At 41.4% G+C, this 27,770-nt stretch overlaps 1 long non-coding RNA gene across 1 annotated transcript; it reads right to left on the bottom strand.

The window, feature by feature from the left end:
- Positions 1 to 4,544: 4,544 nt before the first annotated feature.
- On the bottom strand, positions 4,545 to 27,770 carry LOC142427889 (uncharacterized). The gene is made up of 3 exons (XR_012780108.1): positions 27,578 to 27,770; positions 24,473 to 24,599; positions 4,545 to 4,805 (listed from the first exon to the last, which is right to left on the bottom strand). It is a non-coding gene; the product is annotated as an uncharacterized LOC142427889 (long non-coding RNA).

Below are 27,770 nucleotides of genomic sequence, written 5' to 3'. Positions count from 1 at the left end.
CTACCCCACCTGCCGTCCACCCTCCTGGTATCACCACTTTCAGCACTGGTCCTGAAGAGATCATCTGTCGTGGGTTCCCTGTGTTTCCAGTTCCTATCTGTATCAGTGTATATCCTCTGGTCTAACCATATTTGTAAGGTAGAACTGGGATCATGATAGTGGGGGTGGGAGGGGAGGGAGCACTTAAGAACTAGAGGAAAGTTGTATGTTTCATCGTTGCTGCACTGCACCCTGACTGGCTGCTCTCCTCCCTGAGACCCTTCTATAAGGAGGTGTCCAGTTGCCTAGATGGGCATTGGGTTTCCACTCTGCACTCACCCTCATTTAAAATGATATGATTTTTGTTCTTTTTGCCTGATACCTGATCACGTTCACACCTCGTGGTCACAAAGGCTGGTATGCTTTCTCCATGTGGGCTTTGTTTTTTTCTGAGTTAGATGGACACTTGTTTATCTTCAAGCCTTTAAGACCCCAGATGCTATATCTTTTGCCAGGCGGGCATCCTCAGCTTTCTTCATCACATTTGCCTATGGACACATTTGTCTTCAGTGATTGTGGTGGGTAGGTATGCATCATGGAATGCCAATTTAATAGAACAAAGCGTTCTTCCATTGAGTAAGTACTTGAGTGGAGGTCCAATGTCCATTTGCTGCTTTAATACTAAACCTATAAATATTCCCCTCCCCCCACTATCATGACCCCAGTTCTGCATTACAAATCTGGCTGTATCAGAGCATGTACACTGGTACAGATGTCTGTACCAGTTTTCCCTAAGAGGTCTGGACACATGGAATCCAGGACAGATAAGCTCCCCAGGAAGAATAATGGGAGTAGCGATACCATGAGGGTAGGGGGAAGGCAGGGGGAGAAAGGGGAAACCGATCACAATGATCGACATATAACACCTCCCACCCAGGGTGAAAAGCAACAGAAACTTGGGTTAAGGGAGGCAGCATAAAATAATAATAATCTATAATGTATCAATAGTTCTGAGGGTGGGAAGGTGGGGGGAGGGAGGGCAAAAATGAGGAGCTGATGCCAAGGGTCAGAGTAGAAAGAAAATGTTTTGAAAAGGATGATGGTGACACATATACAGATGTTCTTGACACAATGTTTGGATGGATTGTTATAAGAGCTGTAAGAGCCCCCGATAGCATGATTTTAAAAAAACCCAAACATCAATCCAGAGCTACAAAGATCATCAGTGGGAACATAGGTACAAACTTAAGGGCCCAGTTGCAAGGCATGCACATATTATCAAATATTTTAGAGGAAACACACACAATGGAAGACAAAATAAATGGTTAGTCTTACTTACAATAAGACCCATATGTGCATCAAAACATTCAATAAGAGAACAAAATGTTTTCCACAGACTAGAAAACAATCCTAAGCAAGGACACAATGGCCAACTTAAATCTAAAATCTAGAGAATGCTGTAATACCACAATAAAAAACAAATAACTCAATTATAAAGGCAGCAAAACCCATAGTTAATTAAAAGAGACATTCAAATAGCAAAAGACATGAAAACAATATTCACAAACATTAGTCATAAAGGAGATGCAGATTTTTTAAAAAAGTGATATCATGTCACACTGACAATGATAGCCCAATTAAAAAGAAAACCAAAAAAACCCTACTGGAGACGAAGCAAGGAGATTGGGACTTTCACCCACTGGACTGATGGTTCTGTCCAATGGCTCTGCAAACCTATCTGGTAATGCTACAAGCAAATATTACACACTACAAATAAATGGGATAAGAAATTGCATACCATCCATCAACAAGTTTTGTGGGTTTATATCCTAAAAAAGTAAAATCGCATATCGCAGACAGACCTATGCACTTCCATGCTCATCAGAGCACTGTTCACAGTATCAAGAAATTGGAATAATCCCAAAGACTGTCTTTAGAAGATTGGATAAAGAAACTTTGGTACATACACACAATGGAATACTACACATGTCTAAAACTGCTGGAGAAAACACAAAGCACATTATGACTTAGACCTGTAGAAAATTTTAATGAGTGAAACTGGACAATCACAAAAGAACAAATGTTGTATCAGACCACTGTCAGCATAAACAGCAACAGAGCCTGACAACTCTGCTAAGATCATGTAAACATTTAATACGACATCCCAGGCAATGTTGTAACATGATTCTCTAACTATGTACTAGGTATCGCTCTCTCATTTGTTCATCTAAAATTTTAAAAGACTAAGCAAAACAAAATAAGAAAACAACAACAAACATTTCTGTAGTAGAGGATCCACCTCAGTTGGGATATGTTGTCATCTAGCAGGAAATGGAAAGGGGCAAATAGCTTCTGACAGCATCCCAGGATTACTTCAATGTACTAGAATCTCCGAACTACTCTGTTGAACTTAAAGCTGAAACTTGCTGTTGTGGGAGGCACAGATGACTGATATCCCGAAGTCTTGGGCTTCAGGGTATGATCCAAGATTTTCAAATGGAAAAGCCAAGATCAGAGGAGGAATGGTATTAGAGGTTCAATTCAGTGGCTATCAGTGTTGAAGTTCTCTTGGTTGTGGACAGCAGAGACTCCAAGCTTCTAGTGAAGTTCTGTTGTTTTTCTTCCTCTCTTGGCTTTGAGGTCACCAGGAAAAAAACAGATGCTTACAGATGTTTGTTCCGCACTTGTTTTTTTCCGCACTCCCAGGTACATTCCAGGTTTATTATATTTGATGACTGTAAGTTTTGTGTGGAGCTTTGCTAAAGGGAGGGGTGATTAATCTGACCCTCTGACTTCATCATTCTTAAGGAAACATTGTGAACGAGGTCTGAGGTGTTGCCTTACAAACATCCATGTTTATACCCCAGTGGCAATATAGGCCCAGAAGAAATTCCTGACCCTCTGCCAGGATAGATCTTCTTTTTTACCTCATCCATTTCCCCCTCAGTTACTGTAGTTTACCACATGTGACCATAACTTATTGTTTGGAACCTTTAGCTTGTACATCTAGGCATTGATATCTTTTTTTTTTTTTTGCATTGATATCTTATGGACAAGAGGGTCTATTTTCCGGGGAAAAAGGTATATGGTATCCTCTGTTCCCCTTGGTGTCTATGTGGTTTAACCAATATAGTAAACTGGCATGATAAGAAATTATATTTTCCCAACTATTATTTGACAGCTAGTTCCCCTGGGACATTCATATCTGCCGCTCAGGTATATTTACAATAAAAGACACGCACAATGGCATGTTACTCTGCTAATGACATCCAGCCTAGCCCAGTCCTTCAGCTACAGGAGAGAATACAGCCTCAACAGCCGTAGGATGCCCAGCTCCCCCAATTCACCGGAACGGCGTGATTCTGCATAAGTCCCACTGGAACTGCTGATCTGAGTGAGCTTCGCTTGTTGCAGTATTAAAAAGGAAAAGAAAATGTGGTGAACAAGAGAGAGAAACAATGTGTGATGCTTTCCTCATCAGGATGTCTTTGCGTTTGCATGTTTCCAGTGCAGCTGGTGGGCTCTGGGAGACTTGAGGCAGACTAGGGCACCCCTGGATTCTCCTGCCCAACTTGTGGATTGGCCACCAGCAGTTAGGACACGGATTTCACTGCCAGTTCCCTGTAGGGGCTGAAGTGAGTAACAATTGCTGGTCCTTATGGTGATTCCCTAGCCTACATATACACTGGGAGTAGCTGATTGACAGTCAGAAGTAATGCCAAGAACATACTGCATCTTCAAATGGACAGCCTCAATGTTGGTAACACAACCTTCTATTCCAATAATGGAGACAGGGTAAAGTAAATCTGTAAGCGTCTGGACAGAAACTTCCCTACAGGAAGGTTTGGACTTCAGGGATTGCTGAGGGCTCTCAGCCAGGACTCAGTTCTGGCAGACAGGCTGGAGGGGGGTTAAGAGCTGGCTGCCTGTCAGTGTCTCCATCTTACAGTTTCCCTTGGAGCTTCTCTCGATGTGAGGGTTTGTATCAACCACTGAATTAGAAACTTTGCATTGTAAGGGGAGGAAACAGTCTCCTATTTCCAAAGAGCAGAAGGACACATATGGAGTCAGATACACACAGAGGGCACAAGGAAAACATGGGGGATCTTTCAACCATGATGCAAATCTGTCCCCAGTAAGGGTATTGGGAGGCAAGGGCAGCTGGAATTTCCTAGAAGTTAGCTCAGTCCAGGATGAACCAGCAAGCACATCTCAGTGTCCTCAAGCCATAGTTGGGCATCGGAGCTGTCTTGTGTATTTCAAAAACTCTTGTATCTTAATCCCCTTAACATGTACAGACACTGACAGGGAATCAGGACCAAAGAGGCGATGGGTTTCGGAGGACACATTTGAGGGCCTGGAGCATTGTGCTACCTTGTGTAGAGTGAGGAGAGGTGCTTTCACTGAGCAAACCTCATCTACTGTTTGCCTTGTGCTGTGGATTGCATTGGCCCCACCCCCTCACAAATGTTTACAAATGACACGTGTCAGATTTCATAGGAGCATATTAATTTAAGTAGGTGTATTTAATTATAATTTAAACATAAATGTAATTCAATAATTAATATAATTTAAATGTCACTTTATTTCCATTTCAACATTCACCTACGCACAATGCTGTGAGCTGAGTCCAAAGGAGAGATCCAGGTGTTGGAACAAATGCTTCCCTCTCGGCCCGGATGCATTCCAGGCCTCCAGCCAGGGCAGCTTGCCAGACCGATGGAAGTGCCTTCCTGAAACAGGGGTCACCATCCATGCATTAAGATTTTCAAACAGGCACGCCATGGGTTCTGGGATGAAACCTTCTCCTCCATGTTATTTCCTAGCTATAAAATCAGACAACAAAACAAAAATAAAAAGTTGTAATTTTAATCTGCAAAGTTTTATACCTGTTTACTGTACAATCATGGCATCCACATTCGGAGATGGAGGTGACCTGGACTAGTGTGCAGCTCCATTACAGTGTGAACCTTAAATTGTCCCGCCAACCACCAGCAACAGATGTCATGAGCTGCGTGTGCTAGAATGACCAGGTTCAAGTAAAGCTATGCCAGTCTGTGTGTGCAAGCTGAATGAATCTAATGCACTCCCAATGAAAAATATTATCATGTCATTTGCTTGAAATCTTAGATTTTGGTGAACCTCATGAGTATTTTTTGCAAAACTTTTGTTTATTCTCCTTAGCAAAATCTGGTTCAAAAAATTCAAGTGACCACCACCTTGTACTTGGATTTCTGCGTTGTTAAAATACATATTAGTTCAGATATACAAACAATCATTCTGTAACTTAGTGGTGTCAACTGTGAGAATGGAGAAAAATCCTTCTGATGGTGTATATAAATGAGAAAATAATCTAGATGGGAGTTAAAATTAAAAATATATATATATTTAGGGATAGTGCTACTGAGTTCCTGGTCAATAACATTATATATATGATGTTATACATATATATTCCAAATGAGATGATCTATGAATTTTGGTGATAAATTCAAGGTTGAGATCCCTGAGCAGTTATCAAGGGGTCACACGTAAAGGACAAATAGAGAGGCACACTTTGGTTGGAAATGCTCCCATTTCAGGTGAGCCAGAGTCCCCTGGGCAAGGGACATTTAGAACAGTCTGCACTCATTCCTACATTTTGAGAATCTGAATGGACCTCATTTAACACAGAGTGCTTTTTGGGTCTGAGGCTGGTGTATTTTGGTTCAAGATCTGAAATATCGTTTATGGATCTTATTCTTACTTTGCCCTATCTACTAAACAAGTGTTTCCCACTTCCTGCTCTGAATAATCTCTTTACTCAGATTCATGACCCTTGAAATAGTGCCCACTTTTTCTAGGTGGCAACTTCTTCCCCGAGACATTATGACACATGAATCACTGTACTGACACCGAGACACTATGGCACATGAATCACTGTACTGACACCGAGACACTATGACACATGAATCACTGTACTGACACTGAGACACTATGACACATGAATCACTGTACTGACACCGAGACACTATGACACATGAATCACTGTACTGACACTGAGCTTTTCCTTAGGAATCTTGCACTCGGATATAATGTTTGCGTTGCTTGTAAGATCCGTGGGTTTCTGATGATCGTGGCCCAAGGTGGGGAAATCCCTGGCTGATTAACAGTAGTAGGTGGCCAAAATCTACTAGAGACATCCTGCCAGAGTCGGCAGGTCATAAAATACAGAGACAGAAGTGGAGGGCAACCTCTGGTGCCAGCATCTGGCATGCCGCTTCCTGACCTTAAGAATTTGGACTGAAGGGCACCCACCAGCACGTAAACCATTTCAACCACGTTCATGGGTTTCTGTTGGACGTTGCAATAATTTTCAGAGCCCAGAAACATGAGAGGATATAATCAAGGGAGAAGAGGGTGGAAAATAGCCCTGAATGGCTTCCTGGAAGAGTTGAATATTTGAGGCATCATTAATCCCCAACTCCTTGGAATATGTCTGGCATTAATTCTTCTAAAACATATATTCCCACATAGAAAAACTACCAAGGACTTTGAGGAGGTTGATTAAGAGGCATTTTTAGATCCCTTGAGTTAGAAATACCTCAGTCCTTGGGTTTGCACCAGAAAGAATTCACACCGAAGCCTGGTTTGTGATCAAAGTGAATTTTGTTTTTATAAAGGATAGAAACCGTTTTCAGGTGTTAGAGTAAATTGAACTAAAGAGAGAGCGAGAGCAGGAGCAAGATAACACGGCACAGCTGCTGCACCGGACCACAACCAGGCTGCTCTGAACCGTGTAGTAGCCGCTGGGAGAGAGCCATGATCTCAACGTTTTTGGCTTTTTCAAGGGAGGCGTGGTCGATGATACTGGTTAACCCCATTGGCTGAATTAAGCCCACCTGGCCTAGATGGCGTCCCACCCAGGTGTACCGGCTTCCTCTCCCAAAGTCCTGAATGTGAGCATGCCCTCTAGCCTTAAGCAGCTTCCAACTTCCTGTAAGGGCAGCGGGAGGCTTTGGCATGTAGAGGGCCAGCCCTCAGTTCTGCCTCTAGCTACCTCACAGCATCAGGGTCTAAATAAGGAATGGGTTTTGGAGAGTGTAGGGCAATGATGATACTCTGGGGTGGACCTGATGGTTTCAAGGAACTCTGTACTGTCCAGTCCTCGACACACAGGACATACGGGAGCCTCAGTCAGGGCAGGAGCAATGAAGGCTGGAGGGAGAGAATACTGGGCTCAGAAATGCTGGGTTTCCCTTTGACTATTCACACACACCTCTTAGGAAAAATGATCTCTTATTACAGACTAACACACAAATGAGTTCAAAAGAATTACCCTACAATGGACTTAGAAGAAACAAAAAAGCCTCTATTGATAAACACAGGGTTCCCTCCTATGCAAATCCTTCTTCAGACACTAGGTTGAAATCCCAGCCTTGGGCACTGAAGGCTATCAGTTCTCTTTGGACAGGCCTGTGCGTCCCTTGGGAAAGCACAGCTGTGGTCTAAGGATGCCATTGCTGTGTGTTCTCCTGTGCCTGGTGACAGTTCCCCAAGGTGAGGGTCTCAGAGATCAGTGTGGAGTCTATGGGGATGGTTGTGACTGCAAGTGACGGACGGATTCCAATTATCTTTATTTATAGGCATCCTGCCCCTGGTGCAGCTTCAGGAGTCAGGTCCAGGATTGGTGGAACCCTCCAAGAAACTGTCCCTCACCTGCACTGTCTCTGGTTTCTCCATCACCAGCATTGGTTATGATTGGAACTGGATCTGCCAGACCTCAGTGGATGGGATACAGAGATTACGATGGTGATACAGATTATAACCCGTCCTTCCAAAGCCAACTCTCTTTTACCAGAGACACATCGAAGAATCAGTTTTCTCTGCAGCTGAGCTCCGTGACTGCTGAGGACACAGCTGTGGATTACTGTGCAAGGATCACAGTGAGGGGAAGTCAGTGTGAGCCCAGACACAAACCTCCCCTGCAGGGGAGACATTGGGCAGCGGGGGGCTCACAGGTCCCACAGGACACACACACCCAGCCCTAGACAGGCACATGTGAATGACAGGGAAGATTTCCTGTTGAAATTAGGGCTTCCTCTCTTACATCTTAGCATCTCCAGAGACAGTTTTCCTCCTCCCACCCCACCCCCAGAGTTTCTCCTCACTGCAGGCTTGAATGGAGGAAAAAATATTAAAGTGACTCTGAAACTTCATACTCTTCCTGGATGACCCATTTTTCTTCTCGGCAAACAGATTACCATGGTCGTTCTCATCCTCTCTGTTACTCAAAATCTGTAGACAATGAAATACAGGCATGTACACATTCATGAGTGCAGAGCACGATTTCAATTGCTCTGAGCTCACTGATCTATTACAGCCCCTGGTTAGGACTCTGGAGGTCTCTCTGACATGCTCCCTGTGCACTGTGGGTAGTAACTGACTAAAAATCTCTAAGTCTGAGAAAATAATTGAGGTGACTTTGGGGGTTAAACATGTGACATATCCTTCGTGATGCTTTCTCCCCACTGTGTCCCTTGATGCAGAAACAAGTGTTCCAGGCACAGAGGGGAACAGCTGAACAGGAATGAGCTGTCTGGTTTGAGGACTCCTTTGTAAGATTACTCATTGAAGTCCCAAGGAAGGGAACACATGTTGGAAAGAAAACTTTAATTTCCAAAAGATAGAAAATGTATCACAAGAGGAGGACATTGCAGGCTCATATCGCAGAATGTTTTTAGAACTGAGAATAACGTGACTTCTCACGTATTTTGAACCTGTGATAAGGGGAACTGGTTTCTAGAGAAAGTACATCCTGTTTGGTAGAGTGTCCGCAAAACAGAGGAAAACGCTCAGTTAGAAGCACAGACACAGTGGCTGCAAACATGGTCTCAAACTTAAGAGCAAGTGAGGATGGTTCAGGACTTGGAAGTTTACGTATTTCCTGTGAGACATTATGAGTAAAAGTGACTCAGAAACACCCAACAACATCTTTGATGGCGTGAGGTACAGAATATTGAGATTAATTTTGGTCAGCTAAGTGTAATTACCTAATATAATCACATATTATACCATTTTTAAATTTTAAAAATGTTAAAATTATTTAACATTTAAAATTCAATACATATAACATTCCTAATTAAGTTACAGCTACATGCTTTTCAATTAGAAAAACAATGTGTAATAAATAAGTAGTAAATACATATGCAAATAAAGGTTATTTACAACACCACTATCCCTGATGGCATAGTGGATTTCACATTGGGATGCTAAGTGCTAGGTCAGCAGTTCAGAATCACCAGCCACTCCATGGGAGACAGATGAGGCTCAAAAAAAGATTCGCAAGATTGTAAATTATAGTCCAAATAATAATTGTAATCCAAATCCAGAGGAGGAAATAGTATCAGAGCTTAATTGTGAGATTCTGGCATGCAGAAGGCCACGGAGGACAGTGGAAGTTCAAAATCCATGTGCAGGATCTCCACAGGGAATACACCTCCTGTGATTCCCTCTCACCGTAACTGAGGGATGGAAGAAGGTGGTGATCAGAGAGTATTGGAGAGATGACTGTAGGAAATCAAAATGACACATCTGACTTGGATGATTAGCAACTTGTCATTCACTTGATCTCCCCTTTGATATACTTTGTGCTGAATCTGGGTTTTAACATTTTATGGGTTTATTTTTAAACATTTAGGGGTTTATTTCTGCTATGTTTGTCATTGTTGGTAGCGTTTTTGATTCTCATATATTTTATATGTTTCTTAGTTTATGAAGCACAGGGTGGGTGACTCTACAGAGTCAATAACTAGAATAAGGGTAATGGGAGCTTCAGCAAGAGAGGTGGGGGAGGTAACAGAAAGGAGTTCAAGAAGGAAGAACATGTTTTCTGATTGTACAACACTGCTTCATATGATTTAACTATAGATGGGAAGATGTCTGGATTAGGTCCTAATAAAAGGGTTTTTGTTTGAAAGAAATACCATTTTAAAACATAGTAGCTGTGGAACAAATGTTTTAAAGCATTTTCATTTTGAATAATCTCAAAATTCATTTTAATAAAATAATATTGCAAATTAAATAAGAAATCTAACATTGATATAATGTTATCTACTTAATAAAAAAATTGCCAATTTCTCAATTAAAAAAAAGTTTTACGGTGCGTAAAACTCTAAGGAGCAGATCTACTCTGCTCTAGACAGTCACTATGATTCAGAATTCACTTGGTGCCAGTGAGTTATGTTGTGTTTCCAATTTGAATCTTATTTTGGTTGCTTATGTCCATTAGTTTGTTTTCTGTATTTGGTTGAATCATATTTAATACGATTGTCAGGAATTGATCTTTTTTCCCCATTACCTTGGTCTCCATAGAATCGCCTACATTGTGTTTTAGGTTAATGATGCCATCTTTTTCTGTCGCATCACTGATGGTATTATTTATAATATCTTTATTAACATGTTAATGGTTTTCCTTTTAAATATATTTTTTGTCTGTGCTTCAATTTACAAGGTAGCTTAGTGAAAATAACCTTATTCTTCCTTCCATCTGTATTTTTCCCTTCTTTTGTAGTGTAAGGACGACTTAACAGTGTATTTCTGTTAAACCAATGCCTGAGGTCACCAGCAAAAGCACAGCTTACACACAGGCATTGGATACAACAGTTGTTTGCTCACACAGAGAAGAGACCGAAGCAGCTCATCATCAGGAGTGGGCTCCAGTCCCCACAGCCAGTGGTTTCACTCAGCAGCCAGTGCTGCAGTTGAACAACAGTGTTCCCTCCTCACCAGCAAAGATAGAGAAGTAGGGTTGTGCTAGGAGGTGGAATCTCCTGGAAGGCAGTGAGATGGTTTTGTTGTTGTTGTTTTGTATATTCCGTGTAATGTGAATAACAGTCAGGTTGGGGAATGCTAGCATGTGTTCAGAAGAAGGTAGAGGAGGTATGCTGTAGGACGCCAGCTCATAAAGAGTGTATTTGGATCCAGAAGCCTTGGGAAAGGCAGTCAGAGAGCAAGGTCATCACATTCCAGGAGCCAGACTGACACATTTGGTCCTAAGACCTAAGCACACCTGGGTCTGTTATGGACTCTGGGGAAGGACAGCAGACTGCACTTGAACTGCCTGCTTCCTCAATTTCCGATTCTTACTGGGGTTTATCTCAGATGTATATTGGCATTGGGGTTAACATTATTGAATTTTTGCTTTGTTTTTCTGTTTTACATTAGATGAAACGTGGAATTTATGAACATATAGACATAGCTAAGACAATAAGGGATTCTGGGGCCTGTAGTAGGAGGTGGCGGGGATAAAAGGGAACTGATGCCAAGGAGTTCAAGAAGGAAGAGAGTGTTTTGAAACTGATTTTGGTAACAATTATACAATACTGTTTGATGCACTTGAACTACGACTTGATAAGATTATTAGCACCAAATAAAATGGTTTTAGAGGAAAACTAAGAAAATAACTAAAATATTAAATACTATTCCATTACTAACAAGTTTTAATTTCATATTTCTGGCTTATATAACAATCTTCTATAGTTCAATATTTTCACTAGTTTTTTGAAGTGTTGTTCCCGTAAGACTTTCCATCAGTTTCTGATTATGAAGGAAAAAGTTATCTTTCATTTTTAACTTATTTTTTCTCATGGTACATGTACAGGCAATCAAATATTTTCAACATTCTTCTCATGCATAACTAAGCGGCATTAGATTGTCATTATGCTCAACAATTGCCAAAAACTGTAAAATTTCCTATCACACACATCACAGAAACCCATAAAAAAGAATTCTGACGACAATTTCCTCCTTAACATGGAATAAATAACTTTATTACTTTCTTGCTTCAATTATTTCAATAGAAGCCTGCTTTAAGGGCCTTTCTCTTCCTGTGGAAAGACTGAAAGCTAAACTCTGCTCCATACCTCCCTTGTCTTTCAGGCAAATCTCTCTCTTAATCAGTATTTTATTGTGGAATGCATCTCAATATCGTATCTGTATAAATATCTATGTCTATAGATCATACTTCCTTCCGCTGTACCGAATTCAGATTGTCTGCAAGTTGTAGCACTCTCTACCTCCAAAGCTGTTCACAGTGAGGGAGGGTCAGTGTGAGTCCAGACATAAAACTAACCTCAGGGAGAAAGCGGACCTGCAGGGATGTTAAGAGCCACCAGCTTTGGGCCAAGAGAAGAAAGAAGTGAGGGCAGGAGCATGGATGAGGGACTGCAGTGCCGGGTCGGCTAGAACTGCTGTGCTGACCACTATGGTAACTCTACGGCCCAGGGCAGGAAACCTGCGGAGACAGTGCCAGGTAACACTCCTGACCAATAGCGTGAAAGCTTAGGGCCAGAAAAAATGTTGCTGTGGGACCCACAGAAGTTGGAGGACAGTGTGAGGCCAGGGAACACCTCTCCTGTAAGTGATGGGATGCTGTCAGCAGGGCGCTCTCTGAATACACTGAGCCCAACACCCACCCGGTACTAATTCATGGAAGAAAATGGAATTTCTTTTTATTTTTGTGGTTTCTTTTAGCCTCACAAATGACCCTGATGTTAGGAAACCTTTTCATTCTAACTCTAAATAGAGAATATAACATTGAAGTACCTTTTACTTCTTTCCAAATACTGTGAAATAAAACAGGGGAAAGAAGAATTTGGGATGACATACACTTGTTTCCCTGTGTGTTCAGATGGATGAAAGATTCAGGTGACCCCAGTCTTGATTCCAAACATGAGGATAGAGATGGTCTTTAATTTCAATAGATCATTTGGGTACTTTCGACGGGAATGCACATAAAGTTACACTGAACTTGAAATCTGCACAGATGTGCATATGGTTGGTAGAGTGAAGACCTCATAGGACTGTGTTCTCCCAAGGACTCCACCAGCATCGCGTTTCTCATCTGAGTGCCAGAGCTCTGGGCTCCATTCGGCCCTGTCCACCTTTACATACAAGTGCACCTCCCACATGCAAATACCAGCCCCGTGAAACCGCAGCGCGCATGTACTGAAAGTCCTATTCCTTTTCACCCGGAGAGCATTTTCTGGGTGTGACGAGTCTTATCCACAAGAACACGAATTGTGTGTGGGCTTCCTTTTCTGGTGGTGACTCCGGGAGGTAAGTGCTTCAGGCACTCCTACATGAAGTCTAGGGTGGCAGCATCGCAGCCCAGGACTCTGTTTCTCTTCATCCCCAGGTGTCCTGGCCCAGGTGCAGCTACAAGAGTCAGGCTCTGGACTGGTGAAGCCCTCACAGACCCTGTCTCTCACCTGTGCTGTCTCTGGATTCTCTTTAACCAGCTATGCTGTGCACTGGATCTGCCAGGCTCCAGGAATGGGACTGGAGAGGTTTGGTGTAATAGATACTGATGGGGGCAGAAGGTATAATCCAGCTCTCCAATCCCTAGTCAGCATCACCAGGGACACCTCCAAGGGCAAAACTTACTTAAAACTGAGCTCCGTGCATCCTGAGGACACAGCCCTGTATTACTGTGCCAGACACACAGAGATGGGAATTCGGTGTGAACCCAAACACAAAACTTAGTACATCAAGTCATGGTTTTAGGAGACGTGAAAGAGATAAGTCAGCGATGTTTTCCTCTCAAAAGCTGTAGTTTCCCCACTTGTCAGCACCTCTCTATGGACCACCAAGCACAGACTCTAGGGAACCTTCATGTATCTGAACTTGCCTTCTTCTCATTGGAATGGGCTTTGTCGATTTGACCATTTATTGAAAGGCAGACTTCAAAGTAATAGTTATCGGTTCAATCTGTTGACAATTCAGGGAAATAACTAGTCCTGTTTTTTTGTCAGTTAGAAATATTATTTTAAAAAAACCCAAACTGACTGCAATTGAGTTGTTGATAATTTATAGTGACGCCCATGTGGGTTTCTGAGATTCTAACTGCTTATCGGAGAAGAAAGCCCTGTCTATCTTGTTTGGAGTGGGCACTGGTATGCAGATCTCAGCCCAACACATAACCACTATGTCACTAATGTGAGTATAAAAATATTAATGCAGGAAAAATTTCTCAAGTGAGCTCCAAATTTTCTCCAAGCCATCAGATGGATGTTCAGTGTTTTCATTCCAGTGAACACTCACAAGTGTAGGTTTATGTAATAAATTTAACTTAGAATGATCTAAATAATACTGAATATGTTGAATTGTTATTGAGTTGGTTTCAACTCGCAGAGATCCCAGGTACAACAGGAATAAATACTGCCCGGAAGTGCACTGTGCTCACAGTGATTCCTCCGTTTGGACTCACCATAGCAGACTTTGTGACAATCCAGCTCCTGGAAAGACTGTCTTTTTCACCGACTCTAATTTACCAAGCATAAGACCATTCTCCGGGTTGTGGTGCTCCTACCGACATGTTCAAATGAAGGAGATAACGTCTGACTTGAATGCTTCCAAGAAGCCAGATGTGCTTATTCCAAGACAGACCTGTTTGTCCTTCAGGCAGCCCACAATACAGTTAATATTATTCTCTAACACCATAACCCAAGTGCATCAATTCTTTTGATATTTCTGGTAGGGTATTTGACCTTTCTTAGAGTCACTCTTAGTTATCCCAATTGTGGCTGCTGTTTCTGACACTACAGATACTGTCCAGGGTTGCTACAGAAAACACACAATATATAGGACAGCATACTCTACGTATGCGACAATGAATACTCAAGGAGCAAAAAATAGCAGTAGCACTGATGTTGAAGAAATCTATATGGTGTCTTAACACTGGACAATATGAACAGGAATGTTCATCTTCAGAATATTAAGTTGATGCATGTAAGTTATGCTCAGGAGAACCTGGACCAAAAAAGTATGTGGCACAATGATTAAATGCTCAACTTTGAGCCAAAAGGTTGGCAGTTCAGAACCATCCAGTGACTCCCCTGGTTAAAGACCTGCTAACTTTCTGCCATCAGTATTTCAGAAAAGAAAATCCTATTCAGACAGTTCTTCTCTTTCACGTTAAACTTCTTTACGAGTCTCTAACAACCATCCTGCGCCCATGTAACTTTGGATGCTTAAAGCTCTATAAATATGTAGACATGTGCTACCAATAATTACCCAAGACACAGTGAACTTCAACGTAAGAGCAATGATAAAGACAGTGAATTCTGTTACATATTTCCCTTTGTTAGGTGTGTTTTCCTGCATAAAACACATACGATTTCCCAAGCACTGTTATTTAACCTGGGAAGAATGTTGTGTATTTTGATTTCTTTTTTATAATGTTAAGTGCCACAGAGTCAGTTCCTATTCTCAATGCCTCTCTCAGCATCATAATTGCAATGGATATTTTGAGCTCATTGAAACAGCCATTGTGTCAATCTATCTCATCAAGGGCCTTGGTCTTCATTGATGTCCTACTTTATCATGGTTGATATCTTTTTGAAGTGACAGGAATGATAACTTTCCATGAAACAAGGTCTCACCATCCTTGATTCTAAAGCACTCACTGGCTGTACTCCCTTCAAAACAGACCTATTTATCTTATTACCAGTCTGCCCCACAGTACTTTCATCATTCTTTTACAACACCATAAGTCAAAGGCCATCTCATTTTTTCTATGGCCTTCCTTATTCATAGTCGAGTTCATATCTATATAATAATATTGAAAATATCATGACTTGGCTTCTAAAAGTGACAGTTAAGAAACCTTGTACTATGGGCCTGTTGGTGGAGAGACAGGGCTATGGTGGTGCTGTGGGATCAGATGTGGTTGCTCACCACAAGGCCAGGGATTCAAACCAGACAAGGGGTCCTCCTGAGTAAGATGAACTTGTCTATTCCTGTAAATAATTATAGGCAGAGAAAGCCTAGCGAGCAGTCCTAACCAGTCTGATAGGATTACTATGAGTCAGAAAAGATGCACTCACAGTGGGTGTGGTTTTGGTGGAAGAGATTGTTCATTTCCGTGCATAAGCAAATGTGGCGAAGAAAGCTGATGGTTCCCGGCTATCAAAAGAGAGAGTGTCTGGAGTCCTAAAGGCTTGAAGGTGAACAAGCAGCCATCTAGCTCAGAAGCAAAAAAGCCCACATGGAAGAAGCACACCAGCCAGTGCGATCACGAGGTGCCCAAGGGACCAGGTATAAGGCATCATGCAAAAAAAAAAAAGAATATATGTATGTGTGTGTATATATATATATATATATATATATATATATATGCATATATATATATACCATATTGAATGAAGGGGGAAGTGCAGAGTGGAGACCCAAGGCCCAAGTGTCGGCCACTGGAGATCCCCTCATAGAGGAGTTTAGGAGAGGAGATGGGTCAGTCAGGGTGCGAGGTAGTACCGATGAAGAACACAGCTTTCCCCCAGATACTGGATGCTTCCTCCCCACAACTACCATGATCTGAATTCTACCTTGCAGGGCTGGATAGGGCAGAGGTTGTACACTGGTACATATGAGGGCTAGAGGCACAGGGAATCCAGGGTGGATGATACCTTCAGGACCAAGGGTGTGAGGGGCGATGCTGGGAGAGTGTAGGGTGAGTGGGTTGGAAAGGGTGAACTGATTACAAGGATCCACATGTGACCTCCTCCCTGGGAGAGGGACGGCAGAGAAGGGGGGTAAGGGAGACTCCGGATAGAGCAAGATATGATAAAACAACGATGTATAAATTACCAAGGGCACATGAGGGGGGGGGAGCGGGGAGGGAGGGGGAAAAAAAAGAGGACCTAATGCAAAGGGCTTAAGTGGAGAGCAAATGCTTTGAGAATGATTGGGGCAGGGAATGTATGGATGTGCTTTATACAATTGATGTATGTATATGTATGGATTGTGATAAGATTTGTATGAGTCCCTAATAAAATGTAAAAAAAGAAAAGGAAAAAGAAAAGAAAATGATTAGGGCAAAGAATGTACAGATGTGCTTTATACAATTGATGTATGTATATGTATGGACTGTGTTAAGAGTTGTATGAGCCCCTAATAAAACGTTAAAAAAAAAAAAAAGAACTGTGTATTTCTGGTTTCAAAGAAGCCATGTGAAGTCCAAAGTGATGGAAGAGTCAACTTTTCATGTTGTCGATACCCAGTTTCACAAATATCCCATGAGATCTTGAAGCCAAGGTGATGTGACACTTGGATACACCACAGGGGATCAATGTAGTCTCCAGAATGCTTCTTGTAGTCTTATCCTCTTGTAACTTTGGTTCTGCTTCCTTATTTCTGCCTATCTGGATCAGCCTATTAATATGTTGGTCTCAAGTTCCCAGTTGTCAGACTTGAGATGAAAGTATTTAATGAACTAAGTGACCAACAAAACTCCCTTCACTGATCCCTCTAAGTACAACTGTGCTAGTAGGACACATTCAACGTGTACTTAACCAGCCTTTGTGAAGGCAGGCTGTCTAGGACGTTGCTTCATAGTCTCAGCCTAGAATTGTGTACTATCACTTTGTATACAACAACCGGAAATATAGTAGGGACAGAAAATGGATTGAGAATAGTGGCAAGTGAATTCATCATTGAACTAATGAAAATTAGGAAATAAGATTTTCCACATTTAATTCATGCAAAGGGATTCTCTCCTTTGTGAAATCTCTGATGTGCTTAAGACACCACTTCTGGCTGAAAGCTTTACTGCATTCATCACATGAAAGGTTTTCCTCCGGTATGAATTCATAGATGAGTTTTGAGATGTGCTTTCTGAATGAAGCCTTTGCAACATTCACTACATATATGGGATTTCTCTCTCTCCAGGAGAGTTTGTGATGAACAATGAGCTCATTCTTCCTGAAAAAGGCTTTTCCACGTTCACCACATACATGGGGTTTCTCTGGAGTATGAGTTTGCTGATGCTCAGTTAGCTCACTGTACCAGATAAAGGCGTTTTTCCACATTCACCACATACATAGGGATTAGCTCCTGTGTAAACTCATAGATGAATTTTGAGACCTCCTTTCCGAATGAAGCTTTTGCCAGATTCACTAACGTACATGAGGTTTCTCTCCAGGACGAATTCCCTGATGAACACTGAGGTCCTTCTTCCTGATAAAAACTTTGCCACATTCACCACATACATGGGGTTTCTCTCTGGTGAGTTTCCTGATGAACAGTGAGCATGTACTTCCTGAGAAAACCTTTTCCACATTCATCACATACATGGGTTTCTCTCCAGTATGAGTTCGTAGATGATAAGCGAGAGCAGTCTTTCCAATAAAGGCTTTTCCACATTCACCACATACATGGGGTTTCTCTCCAGTATGAGTTTGTTGATGAACAGTGAGTGAAGTCTTCCTGGTAAAGCCTTTGCCACATTTATCACATATATGGGGTTTCTCTCCAGTATGAGTTTGCTGAAGATAAGTGAGATCAGTTTTCCGAATAAAGGCTTTTCCACATTCACCACATACATGGGGTTTCTCCCCACTATGACTTTGCTGATGAACAGTGAGAGCAGTTTTCCAAAAAAAGGCTTTGCCACATTCATCACATGCACGGGGTTTCTCTCCAGTATGATTTCGTGGATGAGTTTTCAGATTTACTTTATGAGTGAAGCCTTTGCCACATTCACCACATATATGGGGTTTCTCTCTAGTATGAGCTCTCTGATGAACGGTGAGAAAAGACTTCCTGGTAGAGGCTTTTCCATATTCACGACATAGATGGGGTTTCTCTCCAGTATGAGTTTGCTGATGAACAGTGAGAGCATTCTTCCTGATAAAGGTTTTGCCACATTCATTATATATATTGGGTTTATCTCCAGTATGAGTTAGTAGATGAGTTTTGAGTTGTATTTTCTGAATGAAGCCTTTGCCACATTCACCACATACATGGGGTTTTTCTTCAGTATGAGTTTGCTGATGAACAGTGAGATCACTCTTCATGGTGAAGTCCTTCCCACATTCACTGCATACGTAGGGCATCCCTGCCACATGAGTTTCACAACATCCCTTGAGGTATGACTTACTGTGATAAGTTTTGCCACAATCCAAGCATTTATAAAGCTTTTGTCCTTCGTGAGATTTTTGATAATGTTCATTGAGTTGGAACACATTATTGTATTTTTGCCCACACTGACAGGTCTTATCTAGTATATGAATGAGCTGGCATTCATAGAGCAAAGACTCCTCAATGAAGGTCGTCCCACATTTATCACCAGTGTGCGGTTTCTCAATTTGATCAGATTCCTGATGCTGTGACTTCGAGATCCTGGATTGTTCACACTCAGAGAATTTCATTTCAGTACAAAATTGCTCTTGCTCAGTGTGGAGGAAATTGTCCTCATCTTCCTTGAGCACAACTGACTTCTGTGTTTTGTTGCTTCTGTTCTGATTTAATTTCAGAATGATTAAATCTGATTTTACTATTTTTCCATGTAATCCAAACAACTCATACGTTTCCTTTGGAAGAAAATAATTTCTGTGCTGATAAACAGTACTTTCCAATGTATTAAATGTATACTATTGTTCCATTCTGTCCATGTATCTTTCACATTGCATGTGTTCAAGCAAATGGTCGGCATCTTTCTGGATTTCTATAAAAGAACAGAACATTGATTCTTTTCAAAATCTTGACTTACAATGGACTCCTTAAAATATGCATCGATACGAAGTAGATCTTTAGTGACAACCCTCTTATATGAATATAAATAAAACACTATGCTTGATGTTTATTGCTCATTGGAAGAAATACAAGCGTGAAAATAATCCAAATGGTAAAAATAGTTATTGTAGAACTCTGGTTGGATATGAAAGGATGAGTGAACACAGATTTGGCATTTGCTTAAAGAGGTATATGAAAATGAACAACAAATGTAATAGAAGGAAGACATTGAGAACAATAGACCACAGGTCGGATAAGGCTTGCTAATTCCAGCCGGTAGGGGTTACATGTATTCTATTCATCAAGCTTTACTGAAAGACAACTGAGTACTACATAAAGTTGGAAATGTGAAAATTGCAGAATGTTCTACTTGGGGGAAAAGCATTTTTAGAAGTATATATGAAAGGTATTGTGGTACAGAAACATATGCTTTATGTTTATAGAGCCTATATTCTAGTTTACACCACTCATCTTTCAGTGTTGTCCTGCGGTGGCTTGCATGTTACTGTGATGCCAAAAGCAATGCCACCCAGTATTTCAAATAATAGAAGCAGGATCAGCCATGGTAGACAGGTCTTAGTGGAATCTGCAGAAACAAGGACTGGGAGGAAGACCTGGGGATCTACTTCTGGAACATGAACCCCTTAGGTTTAATGACAAGGAAATAATACTGACGAAGTACTAAATCCTCAAAGTAAAGTCAACAGTAATGACGTGAATGGAGGAAAACTTGACTGAAAATGAGAAAAAATAGCTGCACACATATTCTAAGAATGTGGAGATGGAATATATGAAGTATTATCAACAAAAATCTGCAAGTTTTCAAAACAAAATGGAATGTTTAAAAATCGATTGTGTATGATTATTAAACTTAAATAGACTGGTATTGTCTACTTATAATTACATAATCACGTGGTTTATAAGGCTAAGAATGACAAATGAAAGAAGCCTGGCATCGTATCCATCATCAAACAGTACATGGTAATATCTTCGCTAAAGAATAACTGTGTCAGTGGAAGATTAATATTCATATGCCTGCAAGTAAGACCAGTTATAAGTGCTATTTAGATTGGTACACCAACTGTTTAAGCAAACGTAAACCGTGGGGAATCCAGCCCCACACTCAAATGGGCCCTTAGGAATAGTGTGTGCAATTAAGGAAGATAAAGCAGACAGCAAAACGGGGAAGAGTGGCCTCATCTCCAATCCCGGAATGAGACAGCGAGGTCATTTAACAGTGAGTTTATATAGTAGCGAGCCATGCAAGCCTTCAGAAGGCACGGACACAACAGAACGGAATAGTGTGAACGTGGGAATATCCTGCATTCTTTTAGAACACTTCATGGTAAGTATTAGGCTGTGGGAAACTGAGGACCTAGAAGAGAGGACACAGCCTAATTGCTTATTCTCAGAATTAAAGAAGATTGCAAGGCCAGGCATTTGGGTGGAGGGAGGAATTCACATTTGTAAATTGGAGAAGAATCCAAGTCACATTCTCCTAATTAAAAATTATCCTCACAATATCCTCTCATTATAGTATTACCTTAATGATACCTCATACAAGCACATGGCTTATTACTATCTGCCAGCAATTTTAACTACAAGAGCAGACATGTTGTTCTTGTTCTCCCCACTGAGGAGAGAGTACTTCAATTCACCTGCCCTCACAACTGGTTTTCAGTTGCTCACCCAATTATTTCAGGGACCCCCCAGGGTAAAAGTCCTACCTACCTTGTTAGGTAGGTAGGTGTCTGTGTGTGTGTGTGTGTGTGTGTGTGTGTGTGTGTGTGCTGGGGAAGGAGCGGAGGGGTGGGGGAGGGAGATTGCAAGCCCTGAGACTGTATAAATTGGTGAAAGAATATAAAGCCTTTTTATTTCTGCCCTTCAATTATACAACCCTCCCATAGGACCCATCCAGAGGGCATTTAAGAGACAAAGGGATACTTGACTCCTTGAGTGATAGCATCAAAGGGAACCTGATTGCTTTTTAAGCTAGGCATCTTTTAGCTGAGTAGCAAGAAGTGAGGCACCTGTAGAAGCTGTATACTAACATCTTACTGGAGGGCAGTTGTGGAGAAAATTCTATCTGGAAATTGTGCATTTCAGCTCTAGCTTTATCCTTGGGACTTGTGGAGGTTTTCTTCTAACACTAGTACTGGTCTTCCAAGCCCTGAAGTCAGGAGTAAAGAGATAAGGCTGCTTTCATCCAGGTTCTCTTTTCCACAATAAAGAAATTGAGGGTGGGGAAGGGAAGGGATAAAGGAGAGCAGATAGAAAGGAAGTCAAGAGGAAAATGTTTTGAAACTGTGGTAGCAATTGTACAGTGATTGAACTATGAAATGTTATATCTGTAAGAGCTCCCCCAAAAAAGATTAAACATATATATTGAAAATTTTACATGACTTTTATAGCCTGATATTGATCAATCATACAATCATGTACACTGATGAACGTAACATTTGGGGAAGTTGTCAGTAGGTGGAAAATGTGACCTCCATGACAGAAAGGATATGCAAGTTTAGCAATAAAAATGTGAGATGAATGATGAATTCATACCAAATTTCTTATTAAACAACAGAAATGGAAACTATACATATGGATATTTCTGAATGGAACACATGAAAATCAAATCAACCACATCCCTAGAAAGAAATGGTGGAGAACCTCATTAGTCAAAACATGTCCAGGGGTTAACTGTGGAACAGACCATCAATTGCTCAAATCAAAGTAGAAGCTAACCAAAATACCTAGATCACAGAGCTGAGAGACTATGTAAAGAATAAACTGGAGTAATAAAAGACTGATGACTGAAGACTAATGACTGAGACCAGATGAGTTCTGGGATGACACAAAAGAAATCATACATTTAGAAATCAAAAGGATACTTCAAAGACAAAAAAGAAAAGAGAATGATATTGATTATTCTATGCATTGTTTGAATTACAGTAAAATATTCTGTTGGAATGTCCTGCAAAAATGTTCTTTAGAAGCAGCAAAGGTCATCTTTTGGGTTGAGGACCTGTTAAGAAGGGGTGGGCCTAAAGAAGGCACACTGCATAGTAAAGAATATAAAGCAGACATACGCTTAAGGAAAAATCCAAGAATACAGGATGTTAAAAATGCCCTTTCCACTTACAAAGTTATTGGAGGAACAGGCAACTTAAAAAAAAATCTTACATGACGCAGGCGGCCATGGTGCGATTCAAGCACAGGTGAGCCAATCCGGCCCGGCCCCTGGACCCCCAACCCTCAGTCCTGCGCTCATCTCCCTCCTGCCACAGAAACAATTAGAACGTGCCAGAAGTTCCTGATTCAGTACAACGAAGACAGCTGTTGGGACTGCTGCAGAACTGCACTGACAGAGGAGCACGGAAGCCATCCTGAAATCCTCTCCAGGAAGCTGTTGGAAGAGCCAGACAGGAGCTTTCTGACAGTGGCGGTGAGGAACCTGCAGTGGCCCCCAGTGAGCCTGTGCTTCCCAGTCCCAGGCAGACTCCGGGTCTGCCTCAGCAGCGCACTCAGCTTTCCAGAGGCAGCATCTTCGGCCACAGCTCCAAACTGACTGAAGGGAAACAAATCCAAGTCATCTTCGTCAGGTTGTATGCAGCCCGTCTGGGAAAAGTAGCCCTGCTATTTTAGGCAGTTTTGTACTTAGCTGTCTGACAGGTCTGGTTTCTGAAGCGTTTTGCATCCTGTGGTCAAAGTCCATTGTGCCTGCACTCCCAACCCGTCCCCTCCTTCCTCCCATGTGTATGCGCATGTGCACACATTGGAAAGCGGCCTGTGTGATACTAGATGAAGTGTGAACAATTGGATTTCACTTTGAAAGTCTCTTGGGTGGGTCCTAAGCAGAGCAGGTCACTTAGAATTAAAGTGTTTGTACTTTTCTAAGAAAAACAAAACAAAATCTTACAGGTAGAAAAAAATTGAAGGTGCAGTGCAAAATTATATGCTAAGCTGATAACAATTTTCTTGCTAGGAAGGTGACTTTAGATACCTGAAAATAACCGAAGTCATAAATGTGTTTCACCAAAAGGAGCAAACTATGGAGAAACATGTCTGTTAAAGAATTCCAACAGACAAGGCAATTTGACCGTCTCTAAAAGAAAATAGAAAGAACTTATTTCACCAGAATGAAGAAAACTTTAAAGAACCAGGAGAACAAATGAGAAAATGGACACCAAAATCTTTAGAGAAACTCCAAGGTGGGGAGCTAAGAAAGCACAAAGGAGGCCCATTTATGGTTCGAGTTGAACATCCAAGATGGTGCTCCATCTGTTTGGAGAGAGGCTTGCAAGATGGATATTCAAAATAAGAGAGACGCATATAAGAGAGGGAAAGTTTTGAGAATCTTAAAGAAAGAAAATTATGGAAGCAAACATACAATAGTATAAATCAAATAAATGGAAATTTAATCTCATTTAGAGCTACAGGGGTACTTTTCTCAACTGCTAGGAAAAGTGAGTGCTCACATTCAAAGAAGCACAGACTTTTATGCATTTTCCAACATCTATCATGGATGTGAGGCCTTCTGCCCGTTGAATCAATACCCCCAGCCTATTACCCTTAAGGTATTTTGACTATACACCTGATAAAATTCCACTATAGCTTGTTTCTAATACCGACCACAGTTCTCCTTGTTACAAGTGAGAGACAGATTCTGGGGTGACAACTAGATAACCTGTTCATGAGAAATTACACAATCTTAGACACACCAAAATTAACCTAAAGTTTGTAAAGCCTGCAGAATGTTGTATTTCTAGGAAAATAATGTTCAAAGGAACAAAGTGTTCTCTCAAGGGCAGAAGACCCAACCCACTAACTTAAGACCAGAGGATGCAATGAGAATCTACCTCTTTGAGAACACCACAGACACTGCAAAAATTTTAACACATAAGACAGGAAACGCCAATGACGAGGCCAATGACTTGAGAATTCTCCTCACCGATGGAAACCAGGTTGTGATAGTTCTCCAACATCACATCCTGATATAGGGTCTTCTGAGCAGGGTTCAGGAGCTGCCATTCCTCCCAGGTGAACTTTACAGCCACATCGTTGAATGTCAGTGATTCCTGTAGAAAGAGGAGTCGATTTAATGGCGTATTTTATACTTGAAGATTTTTAAAATATATCTTACAGTAAAGAAAGCAAAACAGTAAGAAAAACTATTGTGACAGTGCATTCCATAATGTGTGGAAAACTGAGGACTTGGTAAAAAGTATTTGACCTTATTTCTACATTCGCAATTATGAGGACAGAACACGAGCCCTATTTCCAGAAAGGTCCCCACTGTTCTAAGAAATGTTTTCAAATACACATTCATATAGCTCTCCATTAAGGAGCAGTGTTAAAGGAATTACCATAGTAGATGAACAGTTTCCGTGCCTGGCTACTTCACTGTGCCTGAAGGTTATTTGTAGATCAGAGAAATCAGGTTCCATAGCTAAGCCACCATAAATGTCACAAATACCTGGGGAGGGCTCAGGGTGGGATTGAAATCAACTAGCACTAGGTCAACAGGGTGACTCACCATCCTGCTTATTATGTTACCCACTGATGATAGTACCCACTGACTATGTATACGCTAACTGCATGACGTGCACGCCTATGGAAAGATCTGTAAACTCCAGTACATATACCCATTGGAAAATACATTCACTTTCTCAGTCCTGACATAGGTTGAGGAGCCCCATGCCACACTGGTCTGTCTTTAATATTTGCCACAATTGCAATGTCGTTCCTGAGAATCACTGTTCGAGTATAGCGGACTCCCGTGCTCTATAATAATGCACCCACTCATAACATTAGAACTTTGAGGTCCAGTGAAACTATCTGAATGAGCTAGAAATAGCCAAGATTTATACTTGCACAAAGTAGATAAACACCTGTTTATTATCAAATGGAATTAGGACTTCTAGCAGTATCAGTGTCAACAATTATCAGGAAGAGTTCAGATGGGGGAGGTCAAACATACCTCAACTCTCCACATTTTTGTTAACTCTTAATCAAGTCATTCCTCCCACAGCACTCTATGTCTCATTGATAATCTGTTGCTACGGTCACACAAAACTCAACAGATTAAAGTGGTCTATTAATGAACAAGGTAAAACTCGGGTTCAGGAACAAAAAGATATAACTGAGAACCAAGATCAAAATGTTCATAGACAATATCTCCCTTCCTGGATGCAGTACAACTTTCTAAGCTCTTAAATGTCACCTTAGGACAAGCTCCTCATGACAACCTTAGGACAAATTCTTCGCAGCCACTTTCAGACCAGATTGCCTTAACTTTAATTGCAAGGTCCTCTTGCAACTGCCATCTTCCACCACATGCTCTCCAAGGGGTCTTCGTAGTTTTGTTGGGTGGACCTCTGGAGCCCTCCTAACCTTGCCTAGGCAGGGAAGGTGCTAGGTTGACCCAAGAAGCCATCATATCAAGAGGGAGAGAGAGAGAACTGCCTGCACGCATGGTATGAGAAGAGACAGTGAGACATTGGTTTGTTGATTTGGCTTTGTTAGACCCTGAAGCCACATAGTTCACATTGATCCCATGGATTAGGGATTTGCCAATTTCAAGAAATGCATGAGCCATTTCCTTGAACACCTGTGAACCCACTGTGTGACCTGACTTGAGAATTTCCCCTACTCCATGAGTCAAGAGCTTGCGGTATGACTTTCCCATTTGGGTTCCTCATCCCCTGCAACTTATTATCTGACCAGATTCAACAACTTCACTTTGTGAGGCAGTGGACTGTGGTCTGCCCTGATGATCTGGTTCATCAGCCTTTGCAAACACATGAATGAGGAGAACCGTACAGATTGATCCCTGACCTCTATACAGATTAGGAACTCACCAGAATCCACATCTTGACGAGGTATTTGTTTACTTGATGAATATTTAGCTTTGTGAGATGCTACAAAGTAAATCATGGAACACCGTGAACCTCTATCTCATAGGCACTCACTCATCTACTGCTGGTTCTGCAAAATGAACGTTAATATTCATGGTTCAAGAGCTAGACTGATGGAGATAATGACCAGGGCAGAAGGGACACAGTGACAGAGTCAATGGTTACAGGTCCAGAAAGGACTTTTCAGCCAAGATAGTGGGGCAGGCAGGCAAGATCAAGAGGAGGATATCCCCCAAGGAGATGAGAGAAGGCTAGACAGATGGAACTATGAAATGAGCCTGCCTCCGTGGGTAAAATGTCTGAGGGACCGAAAGAAAAAGCCTGCCCTGAAGAAGAGCAAAATTTTCTATATGGCTCTTTAATATGAATCCCAATGTGCAGCCTATTCATTCTGATACCAAATTATATGCTGTTACTTAATAAAACTTGTACCTGTGGCTCTGGACTGTACATTTGCACAGGGCCACTGCAAAAAGTTAATGAGCACAGTAGGAGAGGACTGTGGGAACAATGGAACAATGGTGCCATCACTGGAAAAGTATGGAGAGTACAGGTATGCTTAAGCTCTGCCTCATATGAATCCGACCTGACGTTGATGGTTGATTCTCTCTCCTGCATCTATAGTTAGAGGAGGGGAGAAGATGTCAATCATTTTTGAACCACTATTGGCTGAGGTCAAAAATTTGGGTTTTCAATTTTAGATTCATTAATGAAAATGCGGCTCTTTGGGAGATTATGTAACACATCACCTTCAGAAAGAAGCATTAAAGAAACTTAGTCAAACAAAAATCCCATGGAATACAGACACTTCTAAAGAAATGATCTTATTTCCCCTTAAAAACTAGGCATAGCCTATAATTTGAATGACTGCCATAGTTTGGCCATAGAATAATGATTTAGATGATAACGTGATCCCAAGAATCTTCAGAGACGCATTATGTTCAATGTCAATAGTTTAGTTTTAATCCTATGATCTATCTATTCCTAATCTCAAGCCCAATGCTGAAATCAGAGTTCAAGTTTATCTCTAACGTCTACAATTTCAAATTTCCACTTTTCCAATGAACTGGATCTGTATTATGCAGGTTTCCAAAACCCCAGTATGAAATATAGAAAAGGATAAAACACATCAGAATCACCTGGGCCTTGGTCATTTTCTTCGGTCCTTAGAACACTGCCAGCAACTGGGATACTCTATGTTTGTCTTATCTGGATCAGCAATAAAGATGTTCACAAATTTCAATCTCATATGAGGACATCCCAGAAATAATAATACCAAAATCAGGAACTTCTTCCTCCTTCCTGTACGTCGCTGCTGGTGATACACAATCT

Source organism: Tenrec ecaudatus, chromosome 15 (assembly GCF_050624435.1).
Source record: "Tenrec ecaudatus isolate mTenEca1 chromosome 15, mTenEca1.hap1, whole genome shotgun sequence".
NCBI classification, from domain to species: Eukaryota; Metazoa; Chordata; class Mammalia; order Afrosoricida; family Tenrecidae; genus Tenrec; species Tenrec ecaudatus.
Note: the sequence above shows the minus strand (reverse complement) of the source record. Positions and strands in the feature narration are given on the sequence as shown.